This window comes from Castor canadensis, chromosome X (assembly GCF_047511655.1).
Source record: "Castor canadensis chromosome X, mCasCan1.hap1v2, whole genome shotgun sequence".
NCBI classification, from domain to species: Eukaryota; Metazoa; Chordata; class Mammalia; order Rodentia; family Castoridae; genus Castor; species Castor canadensis.
In genome coordinates this window covers 27,837,653-27,852,445 of record NC_133405.1, presented here as the reverse complement: position 1 = coordinate 27,852,445, position 14,793 = coordinate 27,837,653, and the positions used below count along the sequence as shown (strand labels likewise).

The 14,793-nt window shown below is 34.3% G+C and overlaps 1 long non-coding RNA gene across 1 annotated transcript in view; it reads left to right on the top strand.

Annotated features, from left to right (window-relative positions):
* Positions 1-10,993, top strand: part of LOC141419582 (uncharacterized) — a 99,754-nt gene extending 88,761 nt beyond the window's left edge. The window contains exon 7 of the long non-coding RNA XR_012444223.1: positions 9,886-10,993. This is a non-coding gene — a long non-coding RNA (uncharacterized lncRNA). The remainder of the gene's footprint in view (positions 1-9,885) is intronic.
* Positions 10,994-14,793: the final 3,800 nt, after the last annotated feature.

Here is a 14,793-nt window from a genome sequence, read left to right as displayed (position 1 = left end):
GGACCAGGAACTAGAGAAAAGGTTAGTTCGAGAAGAATTAACTTAGAAGGTAGCACACATGTACAGGAAAGCAATGTGAGTCAACTCCCTGTATAGCTATCTTTACCTCAACTATCAAAAACCCTTGGTCCTTCCTATTACTGCTTATACTCTCTATTCAACAAAATAAGAGATAAGGGCAAAATAGTTTCTGCCTGGTAGCGAGGGGTTGGGGGGCAAGGGAGGGGGTGGGGGGGCAAAGGAGGGGGTGGGGGGAAGGGGGGAGAAATGACCCAAACATTGTCTGCACATGAATACATGCATACAATGAATAAAAATAAATTAATTAATTAAATAAAATAAAATTAACGTGCAAAAAAAATTATCCCTTGCCTGCAAAGATTTGATTTTTAGTTCATAAATGGATGTTGAGTTTTATAAAATGCCTTTGCCTATCTACAGAGTTCATCGATTTTTTTGTACAAATGTGCTAATATGGTGACATATATTAATTGATTTACCGAATTTATTATAACCTGTCCATATTGGTGTAGGTTGCCATTACGATGTCCTTGGTTTTGCTGCCAAAATCATTATAGATTTATTTACTCTGACAGTTTATAATTTAAATATTCCATTTTCTTTTTGAGAACCAAATCATGGACCATGTTATATTATAATCAGTCTAAGTTTGAGCTTCTTTTTTCTTTGTGTGCAGCTTGTTTCTATCTAACACCTCTAATTTTACCTCATGAGAAATTATGTTTTTCAAGTAACTCCGTACATACAGGTTTATTCAATACATAGAAGTTTTAAGATTTTTCTAAGAAGACTGAAAACCTGGATATTACTAACAAAAGTTTTCCCTTAAATTAAAAGTTTAGAGAAAACTATTTGATTTCCAGAAGACTTCTAGGTCAAAAGACCCAAAGGGAGGGAGATTTGTTATGGGGTATATGTACAGGTGACACAAATTAATTAGAATCAGGGAATATATTGAAGTACAATTGTGAAGAATTCCTTTGCTTTTCAGGTCTTAGTTAAATGTATTAGAACAAAAAATGATGACCTTCATAGATAAGATTGAAATGAAATAAAGTTGCTTTCACTCCATTTTTTATCTTGAAGGTTGATTTTTATCAGAGCTCTTAAAAGCATTTACAAAACGATGTCTACAGGCAAGGGTAAACTTTTAATACATGTTTTCTGTTCTTCATTTCTTAGAAACTATACTTCTTACATAGTGTCATCTAGCATTTGTCAGCTTAATTTTAGAGAAAATAATTTATACAATTAGAAATCCCATGCTTTATTTTTGATATGAGAGAATGTTGGTATTTGGGCAGGTTATAACACAAAAAAATGAACCTTATAGTGGAATGTGTTCATGTAGTCTGTTTACATATTATGCTTTACATTCAATTAATTTCAAGTGTTCAGAGATCTTCTAGTTTTAAATACACTGTCACTCATACATTTTACTGATCATAATCCACGATCATCAGTTATTATTTTCCTACCAGTATAACTTAGCTGTGAAGAGTTCTCTTGGTCCAGAACTAGTTTTTGTGTGACCAGACATTGTACTAGAAACTTTATTTTATTATGCAATTTAATAAGAACAATAATTCTGTAAAGTAGACAATATTCTTTTTATTTTCTTTGTGGGACAAACTGATACTCTGAGGAGTTAGGTAGTTTACCTGTGGTCACACAGTCAGCTAGTTATATCAGAGTATGATTAAACTCAAAACAATCATTTCCTGAAATATGGTTGGAAAAGAAATTGGACTATGAGCACATGATAAAAGCGAGAGCACACAAGGGAGGGGTGAGGATAGGTAAGACACCTAAAAAACTAGCTAGCATTTGTTGCCCTTAATGCAGAGAAACTAAAGCAGATACCTTAAAGCAACTGAGGCCAATAGGAAAAGGGGACCAGGATCTAGAGAAAAGGTTAGATCAAAAAGAATTAACCTAGAAGGTAACACCCACGCACAGGAAATCAATGTGAGTTAATGCCCTGTATAGCTATCCTTATCTCAACCAGCAAAACCCCTTGTTCCTTCCTATTATTGCTTATACTCTCTCTACAACAAAATTAGAGATAAGGGCAAAATAGTTTCTGCTGGGTATTGAGGGGGGGAGCGGGAGGGGGTGGAGTGGGTGGTAAGGGAGGGGGTGGAGGCAGGGGGGAGAAATGAACCAAGCCTTGTATGCACATATGAATAATAAAAGAAAAATGAAAAAAAAAAAGAAATTGGAAGCAGAGAACAGCTAACTACTATATTACTCCTTTACTGATTCACCAAGTATTAATTGAGCACTTAACTCTGTGGTGGTACTGTGTATGCAATAGTTGTGTAAGTTAATTGGTGATTAAATAGGTATTCTTTATTCAGGCTTCATAAGCACTAGTAGTTAAAGAAATTTATTTTACTTTTTTGATACTACTTTTTACTCAGGCACTCTCCTGGGTGTTTATAGTTTTATTCTGTTTTGTGTTGTTTTAGTACAATAATATGGACTGGGAAATTTATGAAGAAAAAATTATTTCTCACAGTTCTAGAGGGTGGGAATTCCAAGGTTGAGGAGCTGCATCTGGTGAAAAATTGGCACACCGGAGGAGGTTATAACATGGCAAGAGATAAGAAATGTGCTGTTTCATATATTTCTTCCTCTTCTTATAAAGCCACCAGTCCCATCATGAGATCCCACCTTCATGACCTCACATAACCCTAATTACCTCCCAATGGCCGCACCTCTAAAAAGTATGGACATATTAATTTGGAGATTAAGTTTCCAAAACATGAATTTTTGAGTGATACATTCAAAATATAGTTCCATCATACTGGAAGTGCATAAATCCCTGTGAGGTTATTATTTTTATTCCCTTTTTGTAATCAAGGAAACTGTAACTCAGACAAGATAAGAAAGTTGTTTTATTCCTTCATTCTCAATTACTCAAGAGGCAGAGCCAGCAGTCCAAGAACAGCATATGCAACATTATGAGAACCCCATTCTCAAAAACAAACGAGAAACTTGCTTTAGACCACATGTCTCATAGTACATATATGGGTCTTAACTTATTCCTAAATAACCGTTCTACATTATCCACTTTTAATGTATGTTTAATAATAGTTGTATTTCCTAATATTAGAACCACAAAATTATGTATCTTGAAATTCATTTTCTTTATAGCAGAGCCTGGATTCAAAGCTCCTAAGCTCAAGTTAGTGTCAGGTTACTGGCACTAGGTCTTTATGTACCTGATCTATTACTAAACAACATTGCTAAATGACATGCTTTCTATCAGCTTAGCCTTTTTCCTGTTGTTTCCACTAAAAGAATATATAGATCTGTCATTTTATATATCAAGAATTTATTTCATTGCAAGATTCACAGTAACCAAGATGATATTTAATCACTCAGATGTGTTCAGAGGAACATTTTCACATTTTTATATAATCACAGTCACTTGTGTTTTAGGTATTCCTTCTTTTTTCATTTGAACAAAGTGAGTAGTAAGATATTTTTCCTGAAGGCCACATTGTTTCTCCTTTGCTTGTAGTTTTTCAAGAAAAATTATGAATGTTACAATTTTATCAATTTATCTTTAAGCATTAGAAAAGCAGAAAGATACTAATGTTTTATTACCTGCTTATTTCACTGTGAATTCTTAATGAATTATCTTAATTTGCAGTGCCAAAAAGCAATCTGTTTAGTCTTAAATCACCTAAACGTAATTCCTACCTATGAAAGTTTTTATTATACCCTCCTCTAAAATTATTACATTGTAAAATATCTCTTTAAAAATTTAAATTTCCTTATTTAGGAAGAGAAAATTTATTTGTGTTAATCAATACAAGAAATATAATTAAGAGATAACACTTGATTTTTATGGTCCAGCTCTAGTCCATTGACAGATACAGTTTTGGCAACAACTATAAAGTGAAATAAAAAGCCAAGAGTGTGAAGGGTTTTTAGTAGCTGCCTCAAACATAGATAATAAACACTTTCTTCCTTTCTAATAATTTTATATTCTCATGAACTTGGCCTAAAAAAGTAATCAACTTCAGTTGGGCACCAGTGGCTCATGCCTGTAATCTTACCTACTTGGAAGACTGAGTTTGGGAAGATCTCAGTTTCAAGAACATAATTCAAGAGAGCTCTTCTCCAAAACAACCAGAGCAAAATGAATTGGAAGTGTGCCTCAAGTGGTGGAGCACTTGCTTTACAAAAAAAACCCCTGCATTCAAACCCCAGTCTTACAAAAAAAAAAAAAGAATGTAATCAACTTTGAAAATTACAAGTGCATGGCAAGTGGAGAGAATTCATAAAAATTGTAATTTTCACTTAAATTATTTATGGCTGTATATAGAAATAAAAAGAAAATAAGATTTCACTTTATCCTTAAGTCTTATCAAAGTCTTTATATTCCCCTATAAAGCTTGTATTGGAAAAAAAGCTGATAGAAATCATCATCATAGGATACTGCTTACTAAAAGCAACATACTGCTAAATCAATGTTATCTAGTTACTTTTTCTGATCAGACTTGTAATAATTTTGTCGTGATTTTTACTGCACTGAAACATGTCTGGTTCACATTCTGTTTATCTAGGGATTTATATAAACTGCCCATTAGATCACATGCTCCTTGAGATCAGACATGATGTCATTCTTTTTTATTCCTATGCATAGTAATTGGAAAATTTTAAGTTGCTCAACTTTTTGTGTAACAGTTTCTTTGTTTATAAGATACAAACAGTTTTTTTAAACTATCATTGATTTAATCAACATGTAATAAAGTGTGGGTTATATAAGAAAGAGTATTATTTATACATAAAGAATAATTATATGCTGTCATTTGTCTCAAAATGGTTGGGACTACAGGGCATTATGTTAAGTGAAAAAAATAATTTTCATATACAGAAAGTACAATGCTGGACATAATAAGGACTTAGTATAAGTTAATTTACTTTTTCTACCTGTCTTGCATCATATATGTAAGGAAATAGGCAAACATTTTATGAATGAGTAAATAAATTATTTATGTGAAGAAAATATGTGATTTGAGTATTTAGTTTTATGCTACATAAAACTAGAAAAATCATATTGGAAAACCCCACAAAATTATCCAAGATCTCTCATCTTATATTTGTTAAACAAACTATCTCTTCTTAGACAGTGACAATGGAATCAAATTTTCAAAAACATTATAGCACATTTATCATTTAATGTATCATTTCTCTGTTTTGTAGTATGTCCCACAAAGATTGATATACTGGAAATTTGGTTCACAGCGTGTTCATGTTGAGGTGGCAGCACCTTTAAGAGATGCAGCCTAGTGCAAAGTAATTAAGTCACTGGTACTGGAAGGAAATGATTTATACTGTCTTTTAGGAGTGGTTTAGTATGAAAGTCAGTTATAAGTATAAGCCTGACCTCTCTGTGTTTTCTTGCTTGTTTCCTTCCTTGTTTTCTTTTCTCTTTTCTTTTTTCAGGGGTGGGGGGTGGGCATCAAAACCAGGATCTCATGCATATTATGCGAGGACTCTACCACCGAGCTACATTTCCTCAGTTCCAATTTCTCTCTTTCTTTACACATGCCCAGCATCTGCACATGGCAGTTTCCTTCCTATTTCTCCACCATATTGGCACACAAGGCAGGGAATCCTGTCCAGAATGTCAACACCATACTCTTGACTTTCAGAATTGTGAACTAAATGTGTGTGTTTTCCTTGTAAAGTTCCAAGTGCTTGTGTTTTTTAAAATAGCAACACTAAGCAAACTAAGACAACCATCATGAGTTCCTCTTACAATATATTAATTTATTGTCCTAAAATATTATCTCCCTTCTCATTCCATCTCCATGGACAGATTATACCTTTTTATCCTTTGAATTTTTTACACATGGGATATTTGTTAACATTTACAGATGTCAAGACTCCCCCATAATAAAATCATAGTCAGGTGATAGGTCCCCTCTATACATGAAGCAGTCTACAAAATATAGGAGTATTAAAAAATATCAATGCAATAAAAACATTAATCAAAATAGCTACTTCAATATGATAAGGTATAAAAACACTGGATTCTAAATTTATGGTCTCTATACCCTAAGATATCAATGAAGATATTAATACTCATTTATGGTAATTTTAAATACTTTACAAAGCTTAAAGGAAATATAATATATGTTAAATATAATGATACATATCATAAACATGATGAAAAATATTTTGGTGCTGAGATTTTATCAATTAGATGTTAAAAGTCTTCTGCACAAGACCACACATATTAAATACACATGACAAAATCCCTGTTTGTATTTAAGTGGGTAAGCCTGAAAACTCATGCAATATCAAATTGAAAGAACCATCCCAGAGATCTTTGGACAGCTACAACAATATAACTGCAAAATGACCTCAGAGATAGAATTTCTTTGGTTGTGTGGTTGTATTAAAAAAAATCTCTCAAAATTGTCTTAAACTTTAATTTTCTGTGGGTTTCATAAGGTTATTCTGCCCCTGAGGAATAAAAACATACACGTTAAGATGTGTTCTTCAAATCAACTGACCAAATTGCCATTTTAATTAGGCTTTATTTGAGGGAGCTTCCAAGTAAAGAAGTATTTATAAAAATGTTTATACTTTATTTCTACATAATGTTATATCACCACCTTACACTCTGAGGATGCAACACAGCTGAAAACTGCTTATCTATAAAATAGGCATAAATTTAGTCATTAAAACATGCTGTACAAGCTGGTAGAATCCACGCACAGACCCTGTTTGGACAATGTTTTGATTGTTATGCATTATGGATGGCTAAAGAAGTTCTATTTGGTGACTCTGTCAAATTTGCCCCTGTTATAAAGATATATGAACAAACTCAATCTTCTCAAATTAGTCATTACCCTTTAACTTACTATTTGTCTGTTCTTTTCCACTTCACAAACCTATACTGAATTTTACAGACCAGAAAGAAAAATACTATGAAATATCATATGCAGTTACTTCAGTCACATTTTGTTCATTATGGTGAAAGCCTAATGCAATGAGACTGATGTCATCAGTCATGATATACCACACAATTGAGGTGTTACACTGAGATATCTAAAGAGACAAAGTGTTTTTTAACACGTTTGAAATTTCAGAGATAAGAAAGCAAAAATATCAATTTGGGAATGATATTTTATGAAAAGTTAAGTAATAAAACAGAAAAATTAAAAATATTTTACTTTCCCAGACTAAAAAGATTTGTAAGATAAGTGTGTGAATGTGTACATATATGAAAATGTTAACAATGGTGAGCCTTTATAATTAGACTTTAATTTTTTAAATTTTGTTTAGAAGCACTGAATATTATTTTAACAAAACTATTGGTAGTGTCATTTAAAATTTCTTTACATCGTATATAATATAGCCATAAAAATTTGATGCTTAAATTTGTGTTTTATTTGTCTAGGGAATGAAATGTGTGCATATAAACGATTAACTGTGATATTTCCAGTATTACTGTTGTATATTCTGACTATACCAAACTAAATCTAACTGACAAAAAGGACTCTGGTCTGATGTTTGGATATAGGGAGCACCTATTAGCTCATTTATTAATTAAGGTTCTATTTTCAGTCATATAATGAACCTATACCATTATATGTTAACTAAATAAACTCTGTACCTAGTTGAATCCTAATGTTTTGGAATATAGTAAATGAACTGGGTCTGTGTTCATGAAATCCCAGCAAAACACAGTTGTCTGCACAACTCATATTTCACATATACTTTTCTGCTTTTAATATGGTAACTGTAGAGTCACAAAATGTAAAAGGAACACCAATCAGAAGCTCATCGTGATTACATAGGCAAAAGATGATGAAGGTCAAAGGAAGTCCACTACAAAAACTTTATGGATCCAAGGGAAGTTTTCCATTGATTAGAGAATTGTAAAGTTGAGTTTTGTTAATGAATTGGGTAACAAATTATATTTTATGGTGCAAGTTTATCATGGGAGATATAACAAACAGAAAAATAAGGTTCTGACTACTACTGAAAAAGTGAATCAACAGAATAGCTCTTAGGAAAGTTTTGCAATGTGCAGTTTTGCTTTAAATTTAACTCAACTTTAATCAACAACACTCATGCACAGATTTTTCTTTTCTTTCAGTACTGGGGCTTGAACTCAGGGCCCTACGTATGCTAGGCAGACACTTTACCACTTGAACCACTCTGCAAGCCCTTTTTTGCATTGGATATTTTCAAGATAGGGTCTTGAAAACTTTGCCTGGACTGGCTTTGAACTGCAACCCTCTTAATCTCTACCTCCAGAGTAGCTAGGATTATAGGTATGAGTCACTAGTATCCAACTCATAAACAGATTTTAAAAAGCCAAATCAATTGATCTACATGGAATAGAATTTATTAAATTTCTGCCCTGTCCTATTTCATAATGTATTTCTTTCTCAAAATAGGTTTTGAACTCTTAGGGATTATTTGTAAAGTCCTAGCATACTTACCTTAGTAATAGTAATTTTTTTTTCATTTTTATATTACTTATTGACTTTGTACTATTCCAACTAAACACATAAATTCTATTTCTCTCTTCTATTATAGTGTTTTCATGAAGGAAATATTTACCAGTTATTTTTGTAACAATGTTTTATTATTTTCTCTGGCCTTTTTTTATTTTATTACCTTGATTGTCTTTTAACCTATTAGTTGTTAATTACTAAAGTTTCCTGTAGCAATGTAAATGTCACTGGAATTCGTTGAAAATGCCAATCTGAATTTGTTCTTTCTACTATATATATTTTCTTCTGGAAGGCATACTTTCTGGTGCTGACTAGCCTCTATTATCATCTAGACTACAACATTGCTCTCACGGCATTCCCTTTACCATCATGAAAATTCAATTCATTTGAATCGCCTTTCCTTGAATTCCCATACTGTGGTATATATACTCTTTTCTTGATTATAGTCACAAGTTGTTTCCTGGAATAGGCAAATGATAATTTGCCTTTAAAATTGTTATTGTTTCTCAAAATGTCTTTATGCTTCTTTTAATTTCAACTGATAGTACAGTGGATATAGGTTCTGTACTATAAATCATATTCCTACATGTTAAAAACCATTCTCTTTTGTCTTGTAGTTTAGTATTGCTGCTAAGAAATTTGATACCTTAGTCTTATTTTGAATGTGATTATATTGTGCTTCTTTTCCTTGAACCTTTAAAGATCACCTTTTTATGACTAAGATTGAATAATATTTTTCTTGGTGTAGCTATGATTTTATTCACTGATATGGATATTCCTTAAGCCAATTTAATCTAGAAATTATTATTTTTATATCTATCAAATATTCACAAATTTTTTCTTTCCCCTTATTTTCTTTGTCATTGTTTTAATTTTACTTGCCTTCCTTCCTTATAAATAATTACTTCAATATTACCCTGGTTTAGTTTCATTGTGGGGCTCCAAATGTAAATTGCTTTAGGCATTAATTTCTCTGATAATTCAGTCAGTATTCTTATGAAAAGGGCTAAAGTATTTTCCTAAAAAACAATATATGTACTATAGCAGGGTTTTTATTGTTTTTACTTCTAATATAGCCCTAACTGTAATTCATGTTAAATGTAGAAATAAATTTTAAATTGTATTCCTTTTCTTTTTAAGCTACATTTATATTTAGTTAAACTTTTTTGAAATATTCACATCATTATTAACTCTTACTATTATTAATATTAATACTTGCAACCAGATATTAAATCTGTAAGAGGTGCTCAAACTACTTTTGCTGAAAAGCACTGAATCCATACTTGGGCTCACAAATAAACTAAAAACAGGAGAAGCTTGACATCCCTGCCTCAATTTTTTATTTATCTTTAAGCCATTTTTTTTACAGTCATATTACAATCACCTTGGATTCCAAAAGGGACAGAACTGATAATAACTTTATGACAATGAACTGCAGCCACCTGGAATTGCCACCCTTCCAGTTAGGGCAATTATCAGAAGAATTCTCTCAGACAGGAACCAGATTACTCCATCCAGGTGATAACTGCACAAAACTGGACCAGACCACCTGCCTGACCAAGATTGCAGCTCTGACAGTCAGAAACCCACCAGGCCACCTGAGTGACCAAGATTGCCAGCCCAACCAGTCATAAGACCAACCAGACACACCTGTGACTGAACTATTTAACTGTGCATGCCTTTTTGTCCCCGGCCCCCAAGTCTTTTGTCTATTTAAACAAAGAGCTCATGTCTGTATCCCAAAGATGACTGAAAATGAGCTAAGTACTTTCTCTGCCTCTTCCCATGGCATGTCCCTAGCTCTGTAATAAACCACCTTTCTCTGCTTTCACCATGACTTTTTAAATTTGACATTTAGTGGATAGTGGCTGGACATGGCACATGAAATCTCAGGAGTTTGGGCCTGGGTCCAAAACTCCAGTTTCAATCCACTTAGTTAAAATTTGTCTCACCATTTTGTATCATTGTGCAAAACTTTATTTGAAAATATTTACAGATTCAGAAGGAAGCTGCAAAATCAGTGCAGAGAAATCCCCCAGACCCTTATCTTGTTTCCAGTTGTTATATATTACCTGCTATGATTATGCATTTTATACCCAGATTATAACTAATAATTGTGCTCTTAACTATATGAGGCTATTGTTACACTACAGAGTTTGCCCACTAGCATTTTAATAGTAACAAAAGATAAATCTGTCTATATCATCATAAATCAAAGAAGTTATAGAAATCTCTATAATGGAAAGCATATCTAGCATTCAGAGTTCTCCTGGAAGAGTTAACATTGTCTTCAATGTGAAAGGATCTTATGTTCTCTATCAAATGCTGTATTAAAATTATAATTGGTAACAATTATGGAATATTTTAAGAAGGAAACTACAATACACATTTAAGTTTCTGAAAGAGATTAAGAATAGGAAATTTAAAGAATGGAATTGGTTTTGTTCTTGAATAAACAAACACTATTTAAAAAATTATTTACATATAGATTTTTGTGTTCCTGTTTATATAAAGACATCTATAAGATTAGTATAAAGCCTTTTAGAACTATAAGTGGCCTTAGAAATTAATGAAACACTTTCATTTTACAGAGAAAAAAATAAAGGCACAGGGAAATGCAACAACTTTCCCCTGTAACACCCAGATCATTGAACTCTTGCTGCAGTGTTCAGTCATATATTATTAACTAATAAACTTGTCATATTGACACTACAACAATTAGTATACAAAATGAATAGTAACTTGTGAAGTATGAGTGAAGGTATTTGATATTTAGTAATTACAATCTTAAGCTGAAATGCTATACTCCTTGTTGGTTTTTCTACTTAACATTATATCATCAAAAACATACATAAATGAGAATTTCTTTAATCACTGAGAAGATTTCAGTGAACAAAAAGTCATAGTTCAGGACAGAGAGACATTGTAATGAAACAGTTTTTCTGAAAGAATAAGGTTTACCACACACACATTAATAAAATAAATGTGTTATCATCAATCAGTGTTTTCAAAAGATCTTGGTCCTTTTGTTCCAAATAGAAGAATACAAGCAGAATACATGGATGGGGTGAGGTAGAATAGCTTTATTGAAGGAAGGGGAGTCACCCATTCTGCAAGGTGAGGGAAGGGCAGAAGAAAGGCCATGTTCTTTTGGTAGGTCATTTTTATACCACCTTGAACTTGGAGGCTGAAAGACAATACATCATTGCCTGGCTCCTCTCACCTGTGGGCTGTGGAGGGAGCCCTTGAGCCAAGAGGAGGAACATTCCCAGACTATCCCTAATGTAGCCTGCCTCAAATTCCCACTTATGGACAATATTCCAAAAATTCTTTTTTGGAGTTGCTGACAGGGGGTGGTCCATCTCCTCTGGCTGCTTCAAGCTGACAAGGGACTGTAGACTTGAACTTTCAGAAATATTGCCCCTTTCCTGTCACTGTTCCTGGGGACTTAAACAGTGACTTTCATTGTCTGAATGTTTGTCCAGCTCAATTGAGATTGCTCGTGGGCAATCCTGTACACCTCTGGAAGTTGATAGTCCTGTTGTGTCATGATTTGGCTCCTGATTTAATTCCACGAAGGATGGCTTTCAAAACATGGGCCCTCCTTGGCATTCCTCCTGGAGTGTTATAATCCCAGTGAGGCTCATTTGTTGGGACAGTTTCATCTCCTGGATGTCAGCCTATGGGATCCCTAGTGAAGCCCTCATCTGCTTCCCTATGGGTGGCAGTGAGAATTTTTTCCCTTTCTGTAGGAGTGCAACAGTTGGCCAGGAGAAACTGAAATTCCCTTCAAGAGAGATCAAACCCTAATGCCAGAGTCTGAAACTCAATCACAAATTTATCTGGATCCTCAGTACACTTCCCCAATTTTTGCCTACACTGTTGGATATCATTTACAGTGAAGGGCAGATGGACATGAATTGATCCCTTGGGCCCTGACACTTCTCTTAATGGGAGCACTGTTTGAGGACTATTTGAGTAAGATTTCCTATTTTAAGTGTGTCAGACTCATCGGCACTGGGAGTGGTGAGGGAGGAGGAGTTAGGGGAGGAGTTTGAGGTGGAGGTGATGTTAGCTCAGTGTCAGGAGCTTAAGGGAGAGGTAATGGGGGTTCACTTCGTGAGACATGTGATGCTCCTCATAGCAGAGGATCATCAAGGATATCTATGTCTCTTTCCTTAAGTTCTTGGGGGGCTAGCAAACCCTTACAAAGAATTGGGTTTTGATATATGGCCATAAAGTTTTGCACATATAGTATGTCTGACCATTTCTCATGTTTTATAATACCAAACTAACTTTAAGATGGTGTCATAATCAAAGATCTTATTTCCCATTTTCACACAACCTTTTAGTCCCCAGTTGGTGTTGGGGCCAAACCTCAATACAGTAATGAATCAAATGTTCCTTTTTTAGGTTATCAGGGTAAAAGCATTCCCAGTGTTTAAGGATAGAGCCAAGTGGGAAATCCAATGGAACTGTGTGACTAACCCCATGCCACCCTGTGGAAAGAAAATGGGGAAATGGGAAGGGAGAAATTTACCCTTTAGGACAGAAAAAAATGAGAGCTTCTAAGATATCTGGAACATCCCCAGTATACACAGGTCCCTCTGACTTGTTTGTGTCAGACGTCTCTGGAGCAAGCTAGTAGCAGGGTACCCTGTCTTGCAAGTCAACCATTCTCCTAAGGGTCAGTCTCTCCACCCCTGTATGGGGTTTCTGAATGCTGACCCCATTATTATCCAAATGAGAAGAAAACAAAGATCAGAGAAGTACACCAGATAATAGAAATGAACCAGGGTGGGATTTGAACCCACAGCCTTACTTCTGTTAGGCAGGTGCCCCATTGTTATTGTCTGTCAGCCATTATTAGTTTTGTTAAAGAAAGGAAATGTAGGGACCATCTCTAGAACCTAGAATTTAATCCCATTAATCTGATCTGTAAAGGATGCCAACCACTTGCAGGTTGGCCCATGGTATGTGTCTCTGAAGCAAGGAGATTTAACCTCTGAGTGAGTGTTTTCTCAATTTCCTGTACACTATGGGGGCAAGGAGAGCATGGATGAGAATTAGGATGGAGTGTCTAGGGCAGATGGGCATGGCAGGTAAGTGAGCCAGGGAGTGGGTCAGAGAAGAAAGAAAGAGAAGGTTACAGATAGGAAGAAAGTGGTTTGGCTGGGAACAGGATCTTGGTCACCAGAAGTGATGCCTCCTTTTTAAAAAGCTAATTTTGGTGGACCCCATAGGCAGGGCTGTTTAAGCAGTCTTGGGAGCATGTAGCCCACAATTATTATGGGACTGGAGAGTCATGCAAAGTGCAGCTGGGGGGAGCATGCATAGTCCTGGTGGGCTGCTGTACCATCACCATCATTATTCAAAATACAAAACACAAATCACCTGCTAAGTTGGAATAACAACTATGTATTTTAACTTTTAACTGCTTTCTCCTGGTTTCCTTTTTATCTCACAAAAGTTGGTAAATTCAATATGATGGGCTAACATAGAAAGCTTAATGACAATTTTCATCTCTCTACTTACCTTGGGATACCCTGGTAGAAGAAAAATGAGTACTTTACAGAGAAGGATCCATATTTTCCAGGCTTGGACTACTGAGCCATGCTGAACATAAGTCAGAAAACAAACAGAAATAAAACATTTTGTCTGAACAATCTCTAGCTGAGTTTGTAGTTCTTTTAAGATAAAAACAAACCTTCTAAACTAGAAGCAAAGACAATTGTATCTAAAAGTTGAATAAATATTGGCCTTTTTCTCTCTCTTTGCTCTTTCCACTTTATTTTAAATACCATTCTATGCAATATTTTCATTAACCAGAGTAACAATGTTCCGGGTTAGTTTTTGAGTGGAATATAGGCTTATAAAGAGTTACTAAATAAGGCAAATCTAGGTAGTACCTGAATAGGGGTTGACCACAAAAGTCAATTTTATAATTTCGCTTTTAAGGTGAGGCTGTTATTTGTACCAAATACTTCAAGGTCACTTTATACCTTGTTGTGTTGATTTGATACTAAGATTCTGACAAAAATGAGGCATATATAAAATAAGCATAATTTTTAAAATGACAAATGGTCAGCCCATTGAATATTGTAATGGTCAATTAGGTGTGAATTATATTAGCTGGATGTTCTCACCATAATAGTACAAATAAAGAATTTCCTCTAACTTTAACAAATAAACCATTTTCTCTGCTTCCACATTCACCATACAAAAGCTTTCCCTTCAGTTCCCTGAACCACTTCTGCTTTGGAAATGGCTGATTCAA